General features: G+C 41.1%; 1 protein-coding gene across 7 annotated transcripts in view; it reads right to left on the bottom strand.

The window, feature by feature from the left end:
- LOC143027818 (uncharacterized) overlaps window positions 1-15,238 on the bottom strand; it is a 385,267-nt gene extending 370,029 nt beyond the window's left edge. For 3 of the 7 annotated variants that reach the window (XM_076189414.1, XM_076189415.1, XM_076189420.1), the window contains exon 1: window positions 14,947-15,223. The gene's annotated coding sequence lies outside the window, so the exon portion shown is untranslated. Of the gene's footprint in view, window positions 1-14,946 lie in introns of all 7 variants that reach the window. The other 4 variants (XM_076189416.1, XM_076189417.1, XM_076189419.1 and 1 more) reach the window with 4 other exon arrangements.
- Window positions 15,239-18,578: the final 3,340 nt, after the last annotated feature.

The following is an 18,578-nucleotide window of genomic DNA, read 5'->3' as shown; positions in this document are numbered from 1 at the left end:
CAACATATTTTATCTAAATGTATGTATGTATATATATATATATATATATATATATATATATATATATATATATATATATATATATATATACATACATATAATTTATGCTGGTACATTGTGACAAGTTGATGAAAAAGCTTAGAGCGAAACCGGTCAGGAATAAACTTAGAAACTCGCAACTAGACCCATGACTTCTTTTTCCAACTTCATATGTATATATATAATATATATATATATTATATATATATACATATACTGTATATATATAAGGAAACTAACTTATTCTTAACTGTTAACAACTTCTCACTGATACTTCCTCAGCACTGGAAGATGGACACGCTAGATAAAACAACACCATTAAGAGCAACGAGAGGCAAGACAAGAATTGACAGGACAAAGAAAAAGTAGGAAAACATGTCTTAGTGAAGCTATTACCAATAAGGTATGACGAAGAAACACGCCTGACAAGGTACAAAGAAAGAAAAATGCTAGAACTGTCGAAAATTTGTCTATGCGCACATGTGTATTTGTGTGCACACGCGCATGTGTGTGTGTGTGTGTGTGTGTGTGTGTGTGTGTGTGTGTGTGTGTGTGTGTGTGTGTGTGTGTGTGTGCGCGCGCGCTAGTTTTCCACTAGCGAGTCAGCTGCTGGCCACAGGACGCTGGAAAGGCGCGCGTAGCTGATGAGGCCAACACCTGAGATCATTGGCTACAGCTCACACCAAAGAAACCAAACCAACCAATTACCTGACCATCCTTATATACTCGGGAACAACGGAAGCGAGAGTGATTCGCACCAATAACACGTCCTCCCTGATTGATCCCAAGGGATTAGTTGCTTAGATCACACGAGAAGAACTCGCGGCAGTATCTCGCACCGCCTCAGACCTGACCCTAAGATGATTAGCCTAAACGAGACTTTCTCGCGCCAGTAACTCGCACACCATACACTGGGCCCTAGGGATGACAAATGACTCTCACCTTGTAAAACACGCTGAAGAGGATAGCAGCTCCCGTGAACGCTTCGTTACCAGCTTCACTGCTTGTCAACCTATATGCTAGAAGCATGAAAACCTGCCTTCTCAGAATTCTCTTTTACTGTGCTGACTTGATATAAGCACAAGAAAAACAAGGTAATTAGAAAGTAGATAAATTGGAAACTAAAATGTTGCATTATAAGATCAAAATAGACCAAGACGACACTGCAAATGCTGACGTGGAAGTAATACATAAGAAATAAAAAGTATATATATATATATATATATATATATAGATATATATATATATATATATATATATATTATATATATACACACATATATGTATACATATATATATTATATATATGTGTATATATATATATATATATAAATCATATATAATGAAACTAAAACAATAACAACAAAGATGAATACAATACATGAAGACAATACGGTGCAGCCAGTGAGCTTTGAAACTCACAGCTTCGAATGCACATCGAAGGCACAGCAACCGACTCGTTCATCGATTATGGCCTTGAAATACACAACAATGTCACCACGCACAGTCTGCACCAATCCGTAGACGTGGGTATTCTTATACATACACACTTCTGGCGGCCGCCAAGCGAATGTATTAGACTCGTGGAAATCATATATGTCTTGCAGCCAACCCTGAGCAGCCTAATGCGTGAACAACACTGATCATATATCTTACGGTTACTGTAATGCGATTTTATTCAGCTGACTTAATTATTTGTCTGCCCACTACCAACTCACTCAATATCTGCTCTCAATTACCGTTACTAATGTCGAACGCCAATTTTGAATTTTCTTTTTTTTGCAATCACATTCCTATATACATCAAACCTATGATTTCAGCCATATTATCATGCCACCATATCCACCCATACCTATTTTTTTATTCCACAAAACCTATACATAAAAAGATAAAGTAAAAACATTTGATATATATGGAATCAGAGTTATCGTACATCAGTCAGCAACATCGGTTACTTGGCGGGACTGCTCAGCGAATGGTCACCTCTTCTGACCACCACATGCAACATTAGCCTGTTCTGCAGTGGTGTCGTCTCGCTTACTCTTTCTGGTTACCACAAAAATACTTTATTCAGCAGAGGCGAAATCATTTGACTGCCTAAAGAGATCTTTATCATTACTATTAACTACATCCTACTTCACTTTGGCCTACGTTTATTATACATAGCAATACGCTTGCCAACAAATGCTACAGTCAGAAACTGTCTTGTTTCCACCACCGCGTTTGAACCTTGTTTGGACATTAGTCTAGCTGCTTAGCATGTAAGTTCATGGTTTTGCAATTTTAGCTTTTACAATAAATAGATTAATAAACCAATGAAGAAGATAAACACGTGAATAAATTAATCAATTTCCTAAACCTGCAGTTACATGTACCATTGTTCAGTTTTATTATGACTGGTTAATACGCATATTTACCAATTCAATAGTTTAGCCATTCTTGTAATGGAATTCTGACGTTCTGTTCTACTCTTAGGGAAATCACTGTCCACAACAACTATAATGTCATCGTACATCTAGCATGGCTAAATATGATCGCCATCCTAAATGTTACATTAAAACAACCAAACATTTATGAAGGACAACTATTCCGAAATCTTCATCCATTACTCCGTTCGGCATTCTAAATTCAAAGGTCAAATTTCTGTACAGTTTGTTAAATAATCATCTGTAGATTACAGCTCATTTTGAAAAAATATACACACATATGCACATGAAAAAATGGAATATGCCGACCCTATGTCCGTTACTTGTCAATAGAAGGTCCTGGGAGCCAAGCCCGCCTTATCGCACGCTGATAACGAAGCCATTGCCACACAAATCCAACAACGCCCTCTCTCGCTCCGTTTGTTATTTACCTCATTATATGTACTATACGAGGCTCGAGTTATGCTCATCGGGTCCCGTTTCGTCTTCTTCGTTTACCATTTTTTAATATATTTTGTTCAGCTAAACTGTGCCCTTTACGTGCTTGATGCACAACGCACCTGTATAAAATATATAAGAATACAAATGAATGAAACCCCTTAAATTATTTTTCTGTGTCCTCTTTGTGTTCCTAAATCCCACATTAACGGACCCTTTCCGTTTTCCACTCCTTTTGCCGCTCTAAAGATAACTATCTTATCGCCTCTTTTTCTCTCTTCCAGTGTAGGTAACAACAGTTTATCTAATCTCTCCTTATACGCCTTATCTAAGCTACGAGTCATTCTAGATGCCGCATATTGTGCTCTCAATTTTTCTCAAATCTTCCTTTTCGTGTAGTGACTATTTATCCTGCACGTTGTATTTTGCAGAAGAGCTATGCTCGTAGAGACCCGCAGTTGTATCTTTCCGCATTCAGTTATTTCTTAAAGTCATGTATAGTTTTAGCACTCACTGTTTTCTCTTTCAATGTATTCCATGCATCTGTCACTCTGTGTGGAAAGCTGTTCTTTTTCAGATCTCTTCTGCAACTGTCCTTCTTGAGTTTCTTCTTGTGTCCCCTTGTATTTCTTCTGTCCCATTTAAGTAGATCATCCCTGTCAAGGATTTCCATCCCTTTCATAATGTGTGTGTGTGTGTGTGTGTGTGTGTGTGTGTGTGTGTGTGTGTGTGTGTGTGTGTGTGTGAGTGAGTGAGTGAGTGAGTGAGTGAGTGTGTGTGTGTGTGTGTGTGTGTGTGTGTGCACGCATGTTCAAACTGCGCGTACGCCTGTGGACCCCTCACAGTACACACTGGCGTCAATATAACAGTCCATTCATCTGAACATGGCAGATTTTCTTCAAAATAACATTGCTGAACAATTAGTATTTTGTTCTCCAAATTTGCTGAATTACATTTAAATTTTTCTTATAATCTACTTGTTTCTCTTATGTCCATGTAAGTATATATACATGCGTACATGTACACATTCACTCTAAATTTATCTTAATCTCCTAATATATATTTACAAAACTAGTGACATACTACCTCTCTTTATCTCTTCATCTCTGAAATATCATATCTCCATATTCATTCGAGAACTATACCACTACAATCTCTTAGTAATTGCAGTTTCCAATAACATACTCTAGTATAGTGAGCCTACGTCACTATATCAGCATAACCAATCCACACATTTCTGCAGCGACACATTGGGAACAACATCGCACCCAAACAAGTGGAGTCACTGTGGAGGACAAGGAGAACATAAGAATGAAGGAGACTGCAAGAGACCGTAAGGCCTACACTTGGCAGTTCCATGTCCATTACCACCTGTCAACCCCATCCATAAAGTTGTCTAACCTTTTCTTAAAACAACCGATAGTTTCAGCGTTCACTACATGGTCACTAAGTCTATTCCATTCACTGACAATTCTATTGGTGAACCAGTTCTTGCCTTTTTCCTTATTAAATCTAAATTTGTCCAATTGAAATTATTATCGAAGGGAAGAAGTAGAACAGAGGAATAGTTATAAAAAAAAAAAAAAAATACAAGTTAAAAGTGTCCAGAATTCTTTTTTGAGTAAGTGGCTTTGGTCTATAGGCATGCCATCATCTAAGTCCCTAAATTTACTGACCACATAAAACTTACGTTGTCAATACCCTAAAGACACGCCACCGCCGGATAACCTTATCTGATTACATTCTAAACTGTGGTAACTGAACTATACAGATACATAATTGTAACTCAAACCCCTATTAAAATATAAAAAAAAAGAAAAAAAAAAGGCTTAAACTTTTCCAGACCGACTGGCATAACCTTCCCTCTAATGCAAAAGGGTGACTGCAAGAGACCATAAGGCCTACATTATGCAGTTTCATGTGTGTACCATTGAACCCCCTTCCGTACCGGATGGTATTTTTCCTCTTCTCCTGACTGCCGTCAATATATTTTATTCATCTGTGGGGGGGCAGGGGCAGTGACGTACTTTACATATTTTGTTCAGACTGAACGAAGACCACGAAGGACCCATGTCAGACTGACGGGAGTCTTCAACGATGTGGGCTGATGGGAGGAGGGTGGGGAAGGAGGAGATGAGAGGGGGAGATAGTGATGGCGGGTGGTGGAGGAAGGTGGAGTAAGGTGGTGGTGGAAGGATGAAGTGGAGGGAAAGGTGGTGGAGGGTGATGTGGAGGGCGGGATGGAGGTTGAGGGTGAGGTTGAGGGTGAGTTTGAGGGTGATGAATACACTCAAGCGGGGGTCGCCCTCCTATAGTACCATTTTAATCAGTCGAAGGTCAACCTCCACCGTTTCCGGATTCAGCCAAGAACAAGGAATACCCAAGAAGGCCCTCAGTTGTATCAGTATCATCATCATTAGTAGTAGTAGTAGTAGTAGTAGTTGTTGTTGTTGTTGTAGGAGCAGCAGGTGCCGATGAGGAAGATAGAGTTACCGGTTCTGAAAGCAGGTGCAGGTGCTGACGGCACTACCAAGTGAAGGTGCTGATGAACCAGGTTGCAGGTGCAAGTGTCTAGAGTAGCAGAAGCTGGAGTACCTCCCTCTCAAAAGATCATAAAAGATATATATATATATATATACATACATATATACATATACATATATACATACATACATATACATATATACATACATACATATACATATATATATATACATACATATACATATATATATAATATACACAAATATAAATACATGCGAATAAAACACAAAAACACGTGATTCACAAAATTTGTGATAAAACCACTTAGATAATAAACTGAAAAGTGACCTAACGTTTTCGTCTATTTAAGACATTTTCAAAAATGTCTTAAATAGACGAAAACATTTGGTCACCTTTCATTTTATTTTCTGCATATTTTTTTCACGTGTGCCTTGTGAATCACTGTAACACACACACACACACACACACACACATATATATATATATATATATATATATATATACACATACATTTATATATGTGTATATATATACACATACATTTATATACATACACACATATACATATCCTCAAGCCATTTGCCGCAACCTTTACTCCCCTCAACCTTTACTCCCCTCAACCTTCCCTTCTTCCTTCCTCAACTTGGTCGTAATATTTCATCTTCCTCAACAAATGCACTACAATCCTCTCTCCCACTCTCTATCCCGCTGAAGCAAATATTCCACGCCGTTGAAGATCCACGACAACAAAAAATCCGTGACGCAGTATACAGCGAAAATAAAGTCCGCCAAAATTAAAATCAGCACCAACCCATAAAAATAAATAAATAAAAAATCATTCCCACCCGCTACCCCGACTCATCCCCGCTCATTTCAGTTACAGTAGACGTTGTCCCCCCCTCCCCCTCCCCCTTCCCACCCCCAAGTCTGCCTGCCTGCCTTCCCAAGCGCCGAAGGCCAAACCACACAACACGAAAACTGATTTTTCATTTTCGGGTGTTTCTCTGCTCCGCAACCTCTCTCAGCCACCTCCACAACCTCTCTCAGCCACCTCCACAACCTCTCTCAGCCACCTCTGCAACCTGTCATCTCTACAACATCAAAACAAGAATAAAAAAGTTACCAAACAGTTAAACTTCCCACCGGAATGAAATAATAAGGTAACAAACTATCAGAGGAAATAGTAGAAAAAATCGAGAACCACAAACAAAAACATTTGGACACAGGTTAAGGCATAGAATTGTGTGTAAATCAAATGCACAAACACGTGTTTAAACACTGGAAACAAACAGTCATTAGTGCACAAGCACAAACAAGAGCCGTTGGAAAGGTAAAAACATGGTCTGAACCTATTGGCAATTCACTAAAAGAATCTCAGTCGATCCTGCGTTTTCGGTTGGCAGCCCTGCTCACCCTTCCCCCGCTGAGCTGGTTGAAACACCAAGCTTTCTCAAAATATATTTATATTTCTTCACTTAGCTCAGTGACTATACGAGTTACACGAATTCCATGTACATCAAGGAATGAAGCAGTCCTTGTTCACCTATTTCAAAACTTCCCATCTCGATAGTGCAAAGAAAGAAAGTAATTATGAGGTTGGTTGTAAAATTTAACATGTCTTCTGTGATATAAAATAGTCATGAATATGACTGTGCTTTCACATATTCCATAAAGTGACACATAAAAGGGAAAGTGAAAGGTTTATATGATTATCTTTTGATACTGGACGGGTGGCGGGAAGCACAGCGTCCTGCTTCCTACCTCCACCCCAATCAATCTCATGCGTCAAAACTGAACATGACTTGAGTACATACCGCTCATGATTTTTCGATCTCGATTAGTTTCCGGCTTTCATCATCTCATATTCCTTATCTTCTTGAGTCTTTGAATAAGGTTGTACCAACGTATATGGTCGGAAGAGTGACACTCAGATCGGAAATTGAAATATTTAGATATGAAAAAGCTCGTGAGTTGCATTGTAGCGAAGAATGAGCAGGGCTGCCAACCGAAAACGCAGGATCGACTGAGATTCTTTGAGTGAATTGCCTATAAATACGAAAAAATGGACAATGAAGTTGACTCAATCCAATACAACACGACCAAGACTAAATAAATAAACACACACGCACACACAGTCACTACCATAGCCATTTAACAAAGCATCTATCTTATCGTCAGCCTATTTCCCTAGTCAACAGCACAAATACACATTAACTTACACGACCACTGAACCTAACAACCATCACTGAATCACTAACATGTATCTATATTCCAACTTGACTCCTTCTCTTCAGGTTGACACACTCTTTTCAATTCCAACCGGCGTCATGCTCTTCTCTTCAGGCGTACATGACCGCCTGAAGAGGGTTAGTTTTACCAGTTTTATCAGTTACCACTTCTATACGTACTGATGGCTAGTTTTCCTTTCAGCCCAACTGCCACCAGGTTTGCTTATTTATCTCCGCGGAGTACCTTATTCAGTCATGCACGCAATCATGCATTTCCCCCAAAATCTCACGAAATCCCATGAAACGCCTCGCTCATTTGAAATCAATCTTTACCAGGGAATTGTTCATCTTTGATAAAAAAAATCCTTTGTTCAAGAAACTCTCCACCCTCATGGCATCTTTCACTTATGCATGAAATCATTCACTTCTGATTGAACTTCCTCAAGCACAAGCATCATCTCATGTCTTTCTTGCTTGCTGGGTTTGAAGGCACTCCAAGCCTTTATGCTTGTGCATGCAGCCACACTCAAGCCAATCACTTAAATCAAGTACACAGTCGCCGAGTGATGCTGTGAATCACTTAGTGGTCTACACTGATGCCACTACTTGTAACAGCTTGGATCGTGCTACCGAATGCCAAAGTATCGCTGAGCCAAACACTAATAACAAAAACACTAACGCCATTATATTTTCAATCGACTACAACCATTGATAATTAATCTCTCTCTCTCTCTCTCACACACACACACACACACACTCGTCACTAAACCCATCACTAAACCCTTATCCGACTGCACCCACGTAGTCAAAGGATCTTTAATCCACACACTAAATCGTTCACACTAGCATCAGCCATCCACTAACCCTTTCCCTGTGCAACCCCCAACAATCCACCCACCACTTAGCTCCCCACAGATTGATCCACTCAAATTGAGATTAATCTCAATCTTGTTCAGAATCGCAGCAGTTTCGTCGCTTTCTCCATTACAAGAGCATCTTATCGTCTAGTTACCTTCTTCCCAACACTCTCCCCCAACAAGACACTCGCATTTAAGACAAAAAATACAAATAAACAAATTAATAAATGTTACAACATATTATTTTGATTTATGTAGATCTGTACTAGTACAGCTGAATTCACCAATTGATTATGCCCAATGAAAATTTTCACCTGTGATTAGGTAAATATATGATACTGCATAATATTGTTTTATACTACTCATTGCTTACGATAATTAAAACATCAAATCTACAGTATACAAAAAAATTATACCTTACTATCTTTATAGATAGTAATTCACTGATAATACGATGTGCGTGTATGGACACGTGGGTGAGCGGGTTTGTGTGCGTGTGTGCGTGCATGGCATGTATACAGTGGTCAACGAGAGCATACGTTCCACTGAACATAATAGGATACAAAAACAGATAACATCTAGAGGGGCAGTTATTCTTTTACATTGTACCTCCGAAAGACCTCGGCAAGCGTGTCTTTGCTTCCCTTTGGCTAAAGTCGTACTCAACTCCCGACTGATAAGAAACTGAGCTATCCACATACTAATCACGTCTACATTTTTATCAGTACACTCCACCCGGATCTGCACTAGTATAGAACTTTGGTACAAAGTCAAAAGTGCGCAAAATCTGTTAACATGCTTTGAAAACATCCTCAGAGTCGACATGACGTCACGAAGGTCTCGGGTGTTCTGTGCTTTTGAACGACATGACGTCACTCATTAAGCCCCACCTCCTTTCTACGTTAACAGCCTTTGTAGGACTTACTTTGGCCGGTTTGATTTTGTTTGAAAACACAAAAAGCGCAAGATCTCGCTAATACATATACTTTTTTAATTAACACTCCGCTTTGTTTTGTTTTTTTCTCTCTCTAATTCTCACTTCCCATCTCTCATCTCCAAATGAAATATTGATTAAATAATTTCCACGTAATCAATACATCGGGGTGGAGTGACTTCAACGGCACCCTTACGGACCAGAATCACACAACATTCAAATGAGTGGAACTTAATCTCTGCAAAAAAAAATCTGACCAATTTTACATCCTCCGTTATTGTCTATTTTTGTTATCATTTGTCTGTTTATCATTATTTGCCTGATTCTCATTTATTATTAGTTATGTAAATTTATTATCATTTACTATTTACCAGTTTGTTTATTATTTTACTATACCTATGCATTTATTTGTTTTATTTATCATTTACATTATCATATTTTCTATTTATTCATTTATTTATCTATTTATTACTATTACGATTTTTTTTCGCATCCGACCTAGATATGGACCAAAATGTCTCCTGTCGGCATGCTCCGCCTTTGTAATCCTTTGATTCCAATGATTTAGTCACTAAAGTATACTGTAGTCTATACCTACCTAGCCTACCCACGTCCCTGACTATCCCGTCTCCACACTTCGTTTAACTTTAACTCCATCTACCAACCAACTAGGTTATTTTTACCTCTTCAATTGTTACCCTTCTAGCCGACTCTTTTCCCTCCTATCCACTACCTACCTATCCCTCCTACCCACTACCTACTGACTTACCTACCTCTTTCATTATTGCCTCCTTGCTTAGATTTCCCTCCTCCTAACCTCTTCCCTGGCTCAGGCATCATCACTCTCTCCTCTACTCCGTCTTCCACCTCCACTGCAGACACTCCAGCGTGGCTACCCAAGGACCCTATCCTCCTACTCACCTCCCTCTTCCTCCTCCTCCACCTGCTAATCCTCCCCAATCTAAAAAAACAGTCTGAGTGCAATCACCAAATAAACAAACAAGCATAATTATAAATGAATAAATAAAACTAATGTTTATGCCATCATGCATCAGCCTTTCGCTTTTCTATCCTCCTCATACAATGTCCACTGCACCTTAAACACACACACACACACACACACTAGCTGCAAGTTCTGGTACAACAGGCAATGCTCTCCATCAGTGCTACGCCTCATATATTTTGTTCTGGTTAGTGTCAACTGTATTTCTACACAAGACAGATCTCACTAGTGGGGGGGGGGAGGCGCTCTCTCTCTCTCTCTCAGAATCGTGACAGAGGGAGGTCATCAAGTCCTCCGCAACCCGCTCAGTTCGATCCCAAGGCACAGACTCCATTCCCCTTCTACCTTTTTTTTTAACTATCAGTCAACTTACATGCTTCATTCTGACTACCGTCAGGTGATTTTATTCTGACAAGGAAACCTGTGGCAGTCGGTGGGCTAATGTCCTCCTCCTCTTCCTCTTTCACCCTCCTGACAAGTTCCTTGCAGCGTTATAACGCATGCTTAGTTTTCTTAAAACTTTCCGTCCTTGTTTTCTTTTAGTTCGTACTAGACTATTTTATTTAGGAATGTGGTACCTTTGGTAGTGATGAAGGGGGGGGGGGTCACACACACACACACACACACACACACACACACACACACACACACACACACACACACACACACACACACACACACACACACACACACGCACGTGTGTGTGTCGCGCCCAGGACCGAAATAATTTCAGTATCGCTGCGTTGCGGGTTGTTACTCCAACTCGAGTGCGGGGAGTTTGTGTGTGTGTGTGCGTGTAAGTTCACAGTATCACCCATAGATCGGTCATACGAGCTCTGTTCACGAGTCCAACACGTGATCCAAGACCATGGTGAATAACACACACACGCGCATACACAGACATACACACCATCAAACCCCTCATCCCACGTATCCACTGATCCACCCAACCTTGATCCACCTATCCACACTCCCATCGCTCCACTCCCTTGCAGGAGCCCGGTCCGCCCATCCACATTCAAATCTCTTAACCGTTCGCTTCTTTGCTCCACCTTCCCTGATCCACCTCCACCGCTCCACCTCATCCACACACACAAGTCAACAGCTTCCTTCCTAGCCGGAGACTGCTTTCTTCTCCATTCCACATGGTGGTTGAGGTACCCAACATCCGCTCCTTTTCTCTCGGTTGTGGTGGTGGTTGTGGTGAGAATTCGCCTATTTTGGTATGTAGTAAACCTATTATTAAAAAAATACGTCCTTTCTGCAGACTCTTCCCTGTGCATAGTGACGCGGTTAACCATCTTCACCCGTGAGCATTTTGGAGTTCAAAACAAGTTATGGAAAAGCCTTAACTAAAGGGGGGGGAGGGTTAGTGACCCACTAAGCCGGTCTTGATCCTATAACCCTCACTAAGTCGAGTATAGTCACTAACGCTACACTTCAATAACACTAATGAAATAACTACTACTGCTTGTCCTACCCGCACAAGCTGCCCTGCGCCAGCATGCAAGTATCTGCGGGTCTGTCCAGCCCGGCGCTGCCTTTGTCAATGACCTAAGGAATCTTCAATTTGCAGAGAACGCACGTGGACGCATCCCAACATAAGAACCACCTACACACGCGCGCGAATAGAGCCTTAGGAACGCAGAGACAGGCTCCAACTAAGTAAATACACGCAATCACGTCCACACTTTTACCAAGTAAGCATAATCTTTTCCAGTGTCTACTCACTACCCTTGACACAAGCCACACGGGGTAGTAACTTCTCAAAGCCGTCGTTCAGGTTCTTATATTTCATTCTGGCTAACGTCAGATTATACGAACATGACGCGGGGGTGACACAAAAAAAAAAAACGCCTACTCTTCAGAACACCTCCAAACCCAGAAACACTTCACATATGCGATTCTGATTTGCACTCCACGAATTTGATTCAATTAACTTGCAGCCTTGGGACTGAACGTGTCAGGATTAGCAGTTCAGGAGGAGATATCTTAAACTAATTGTGTCACAGTTTGTACAATTTAAGAAAACGATCCAAATAAAAGGCGCCAACTTAGTTCCAAATGTGGTCACGTCTAATAATCGACTGCCACATTTGGCACAAGGAACCATGTGAAGACCAACACTGCATCAGAAGTATTATTTAGCGTATAAATAATAAAATAAAGTATATAACAATCAACTATGACTCCCCACCCTATGGCCAACCCTCCCAGTGTCCTATTTATAGTACTGTCACCACAATTTTCCACTAACTGGAAACTCGCAACCCCACGGCGATTGGCAACGATCCCCGTGCCCTATAGACATATCTAGAAAGAAACACTGATTCGTATTTAGTATTCGTGTGGGATCAGTCCCCGGTTGTCAGGTGTCTGTTGACGGATGGAGGCAAGGGTAATGACAGGATTTAAAGACAAGGTTGGGAGGTGATCCTCTACAACGTCCTTCTCGTAGGACCAAATACTAATGCAAAACTTACACCAATGTTGACTTGCAGATAATTCTAATCCAATTCTGAGAATCAAGGAGTGTCTTGGGCGTCCCTGACCACCGTGTGTGTGTGTGTGTGTGTGTGTGTGTGCGTGATTCACCATGGTCTTGGATCACGTGTTGGACTTGTGATCGACCGTTATTAACCTCCAGTATGAGAGCTCAGAGCTCGTATGACCGATTTATGGGTAATACTGTGACCTTACACGTACACACGCCCCCAACTGTGTGTGTGTGTGTGTGTGTGTGTGTGTGTGTGTGTGTGTGTGTGTGTGTGTGTGTGTGTGTGCGCGCGTGTGTGTGTGTGTGTGTGTGTGTGTGTGTGTGTGTGTGTGTGTGTGTGTGTGTGTGTGTGTGTGATTCACCATGGTCTTGGATCACATGTTGGACTTGTGATCGACAGTTATTAACCTCCCGGATGAGAGCTCAGAGCTCGTAAGACCGAGCTATAGGTAATGCTGTGACCTTACACGCACACACACACACCCAACTCCCCGCCCACGAGAGTTGGAGTAACACCCCACAGCGAAGCGATACTGAAATTACTTCAGCCCTGGGCGGGAGTCGAACCTGGACAAGCCGTATTGGCTGCCGGGAACTCTAACCACAGGGACAATAACAACACAGTGAATTGAGGAAAAATAGATAAAAATAAATAAATAAATGGCGGAACGATCATGAACTCACTCGTGTAAAGATACGTTTCCGTGAAATCCAATTCACATAAATACAGCAACATGTTAACAAAACATAGTTTTCGTGAAAAGACGGGAGAAAGGAACGAGAGGACAAAAATGTCTGCATCTACCAGTATGAACAGTTTTGGAGATAGATACTAACACGGATGAGGCAAAAGTACTGACAATGAAAAAAAAAAAAACAGTGACTGAGGTCCGTATAAAATAATAATAATAATAATAATAACAACAAAAGCAAGCTATTGAACAGATTCGCCGGTCACATAAAAAATACCTGCCGCCAAGAGAACATTGAAGTATGAAGGAAGAGATGTGTGTGTATTCACCATGGTCTTTGGATCACGTGTTGGACTCGTGATCGACAGCTATTTCCCTCCCGGAAGAGAGCTCAGAGTTCGTATGACCGATCTATGGGTAATGCTGTGACCTTACACGCACACACACACACAACTCCCCGTCCACGAGAGCTGGAGTAACGACTCGAAGCGCAGCGATACTGAAATTATTTCAGCCCTGGGCAGGATTCGAACCCGGACCGCCGTAGTGACAGTCGGTGTATGTGTGTGTGTGTGTGTGTGTGCGTGTGTATTCACCCTGGTCTTTGAAACACGTGCTGGACTCGTGATCGACAGATATTTCCCTCCAGGATGAGAGCACACAGCTCGTATGACCGATCTATGGGTAATGCTGTGACCTTACACGCACACACACACGCAACTCCCCGCCCACGAGAGTTGGAGTAACGACTCGAAGAGCAGCGATACTGAAAGTATTTCAGCCCTGGGCAGGATTCGAACCGGGACCGCCGAAGTGACAGTCGGGAACCCTACCAACCGCGCAACCGAGTCGTGTGTGTGTGTGTGTGTGTGTGTGTGTGTGTGTGTCGCGCGCAAGCTCAATTAATAGGAGACTGATACTTTCGACCCACAAGATATAATATATTTCATCTGTATTGATTTAATTTATAGATAGCGTTTGGTAATGTATTAGAGATGTGCAAACAAATATCAGATTAAGAATATAAACCCTAAAATTAAAAAAATATATGTAATAAAAGTACCAACAGATTAATTAAGTCCACCATAAAAGGACACTTATGTCAAAAATTATCATCGAAAGTGAGAAAGACAAAATCTGGCAGTCTATAATCGTCAAGGAAAAATTACATCTATTTGGAGGCAATATAACCTTCCAGTGTTTGGTATTTTGGTATTCTTAATCACCAATTCACCTTGAACTCCTTTCGGCTAACCTAATGTCAAATGTTACGAAACATCACAAATCACCATCGAAACGTAAGGAGGCTTATCGCGCCAAGACTTACCTTTCTAACAAAAAGTTGAAATTATATCTTGTCGACATTTGCTCGTCTCCTGTAGGATAAGGTCCCAAGTTTCTTTGCACTATTTTATAGAACTTTTACAGAACAACACAAACACTCTCACAAAATATGACGAAGACAGTTTATTTCGTGTTTTATATCTTGAATCTTAATGTATTTATCACAGTATTAGTGAACAATCACTTATTCACCTACACGAAGGGCCGGTGCACGTCCCAATACGGGCCAACACGCTTACGGCCAAGGCGTGCACTGAACTGCCTTTTGTCGACATTAAGCCAGGTGACGGAAAAAAGTCGTACATAATCATAGTTCATCAACTTTTTCTTCTACGAATGACTCAATATATATATTTCTCTTGTAAAGTATAATCTAATAATTGAATTGACATTTCTGTTCTAGAAATGTGGCATATAAAATCCAATTTTTTTTCCAAAATACTCTTGGAATGTACCTTATCGTACGTCCGCCCCCACTTCTGTACCACCTTGAGTACAGGAGCCTGCTGTCATGGCAACGCAACAAGGCAAAGGTAAACAAACTCTAACGACCCCGGTGCTTAAGGTCCAGTTCCCTATCCCCCACTGGCCGGTTCGGTACCTGTCTGGCCAACGACAAATGCTTACCTGGTGGAAAACAAGGTTCTTCAACTGGGCTCAAACAGAACAGATATGGCCCACGACTTGAAGACATAATAGGACTCCATTGGACAGTAAACCAGCGACGGTTAAACGAAGCCGACAAAATTTAACTTTAATCATTATTACTATCATTATTATTATCATTAACATTAACATTCATTACTATTATCATTATATTATTATTATTATTATCATTATTATTATTATCATTATTATTATCTTTATTATTGAAAGAAGCGAGTAAATGCCTTGGTGGATTAAAAAGTGTAATAAGGAATAGACATTTTGAAATGGAGGCTAAGAGGAGATTATATGAAGGAGTGATTGTGCCGACAGCACTGTATGGGGCAGAAACATGGAGCATAAGAGAGGAAGAGAGAAGGAGTTGGAATGTGTTTGAGATGAGGTGTCTGAGAAATATGATAGGGGTTACTAGGCTGGATAGAGTGAGAAATTAGGAGGTGAGGAGGAGAACAGGGGTGGTAAGGGAGTTGGGAGATAGGGTTGATTAAAGAGTATTGGGATGGATTGGACACATGGAAAGAATGAGTGAGGAAAGACTAGTAAAAGAGGTATGGAAGGCAGATGTGGGGGAAGTGAACATGAGGGGGTGACCTAGGATGAGATAGATGGATGGGGTGAAGGGGGCTTTGGGGAAGAGGGGAATGTCTGTTGAGGAAGGACGGGGGAGGACAGAAGACAGGGGTGAATGGAGAATGGTTGTATATGGATGATGCTGTGATGCATGAGGTGGAATGGGTGGGGGGTGAGGTAGTATGTGTGAGAAAAATTTGACGCAGCCCGAAGGGATTTCTCCCCGTCTTCTCCTTTTCTGCATGAGGGGATGGAGAGGGGGGTCGCCGATTTAATGAAGCGGCCTTGCTGTGGATGTGCTGTATCTTGCGACACTGCTTCTGATCCAGGGCAGCGGGCAGGATGCAGGGATGACCCATCATCCAGGAGATGCTAAGATAAGAGGGAGGGTAGAGGGTGGAAGGAAGTGGAGTGTATTAGGGATAGAATGGGTGGGAATGGTTTTTATGCCTTTGTTTTTTGGCTACCTCCCTTGTAAGGAGGAAAAAGCCTTTGGTATATGTATGTATGTATGTATGTATTATTATTATTATCATTATTATTATTATTATTATTATTATTATCATTATTATTATTATTAAAGTGGATACAAAATAAGCAGCTTTTGTATATATTAGAAAAAATAGTGACAAGCTCACGCTAAGAAGCACTCAGTTATGTCAGAACCGTCACCTTTACCTTATATGTTAGGATAGCTAGCCCATACCCCGCTTCCATACGGGATAGTACTTTTCATTTTATCCTAGATGTCGCCAGGCGATTTAATTAATCTCCATGACATCTATTAAGCAACGATAAGGTTATAAATTTTCTTTGGGTTTCCTCGCGCGGGGGTGGGGGGAAGGGTGAATCCCCCTAATAGGAGGGAGGGAGGATTTTAGGGCTTAAGTGGGAGGGGGCTGAAGTTAGTACCCCCCATTTCTGAACTCAAACTACTGAGATATCTATCCATAGACTAAAATACTACAGATTCTAGAATTTACGTCATCTCCAGGACGTTAAACTTTGAGTGTCACAAATTAAATCAACAATGGATTTTTTTTTTTTAATCGGTGGTGGGGTGGTGGTTGAAAACACTGAAACGGAAGACACAAAAATTCTTTAACTTATTTTCTAATTATTCTGTTCCGTCTGTAGCCAGTTGTTTTTCATTTTACCGAAGGGACACGCGTGTCCCGTTGTCTCGTTAACCAGCGTTTCTGTCCTTCGGGTGAGTCGCAAAGCAGGTGGTTAAGGGGACACTATAGCATAACAGAGCAGAGGTTACAAGTATCTACATTCTTCTTCTTTGATTGGACGATTAGTATCCAATCATAAGAACACAAGAAAAAAAAAAAGAGACTGCAAGGGACCATAGGGCCTACACTAGACAGTTCCATGTCCATGACAGAATGATGCGTGACTTTGGTCCGTAAAGGTGTCAAAAAAGTCTCTCTCCACCTCCTATGGCAGGTTAGTGAATGTTTATTAACAAATGATTTAGTGGAAACACCTTAGTGTAGCTCACGGCCGCATTCATTTTTAGTGACTTCGCAGCATTGTTTTCCTTCACCTGAATAAAATTGCCTGACGGCAGAGAGAATAAACGTGGCGCGTTGGACTCCTTTTCATTTTCCATGATATGGAACTTAGTTCGAATGCAGCGGATACAGGTGACGGTAGCTTATTATGGCCACCCTAGCACGTGGGGCAAAGGTGACGGTTTCCGTCATAGGTAAACACTTTTTTTTTTTTTTTTTTTTTTAGTCAGGTGAGCGCCCGGATCTTGGATAGTTGAGAAATCATCTGGTCAGAAATAATGTCCTCTGGATTTGGCCATCTGCCGAATGAAATTGCTTGGTTTTAGAACAAAATGCCCTCATTGCATTATCACGCTGTAAAGAAGGTACAGCAAAATGACACGATGAAAAATACACACGCAGCAGCCACAATTAGAGTTCCTTGCTTCTGACCGGTCACATATGACTGTTACAAAAGTCATGAAACCATGTCTCCATGACTGAAACACTGCTTCCTTACTCTGTACCTCGAGAGCTGCAACCAACTTCTCTAACGACTCCGCAAGAAGGACAGCATCGTCAGCAAAGACGAGGTTGGTGACCTTAGTGGTGTCAATGAATGGTCTGCATTGACGTCGATCGACAACTGCACCAATACCGTGTCCATGCAGATGTTGCAAAGCGTTTGAGCGAGGACGTATCCTTGCATCACTCCTAAGTAAACAAGAAAGAATCAGGACACATTTCCTCCATACTTCACGGCACTCTCTGTTCAAAAGCATGATCCAGATATAAAGTAAATCATCCTTGCAGGAGTCCCATGGATCCACGGAAGATCCTGAAACACCTCACGATGCACCGAGTCAAACGTCTTCTTGAG

This window comes from Oratosquilla oratoria, chromosome 8 (genome assembly GCF_046742065.1).
Source record: "Oratosquilla oratoria isolate Oo_2021 chromosome 8, ASM4674206v1, whole genome shotgun sequence".
Taxonomy (NCBI): Eukaryota; Metazoa; Arthropoda; class Malacostraca; order Stomatopoda; family Squillidae; genus Oratosquilla; species Oratosquilla oratoria.
This window is presented reverse-complemented; position numbering and strand designations above follow the sequence as displayed.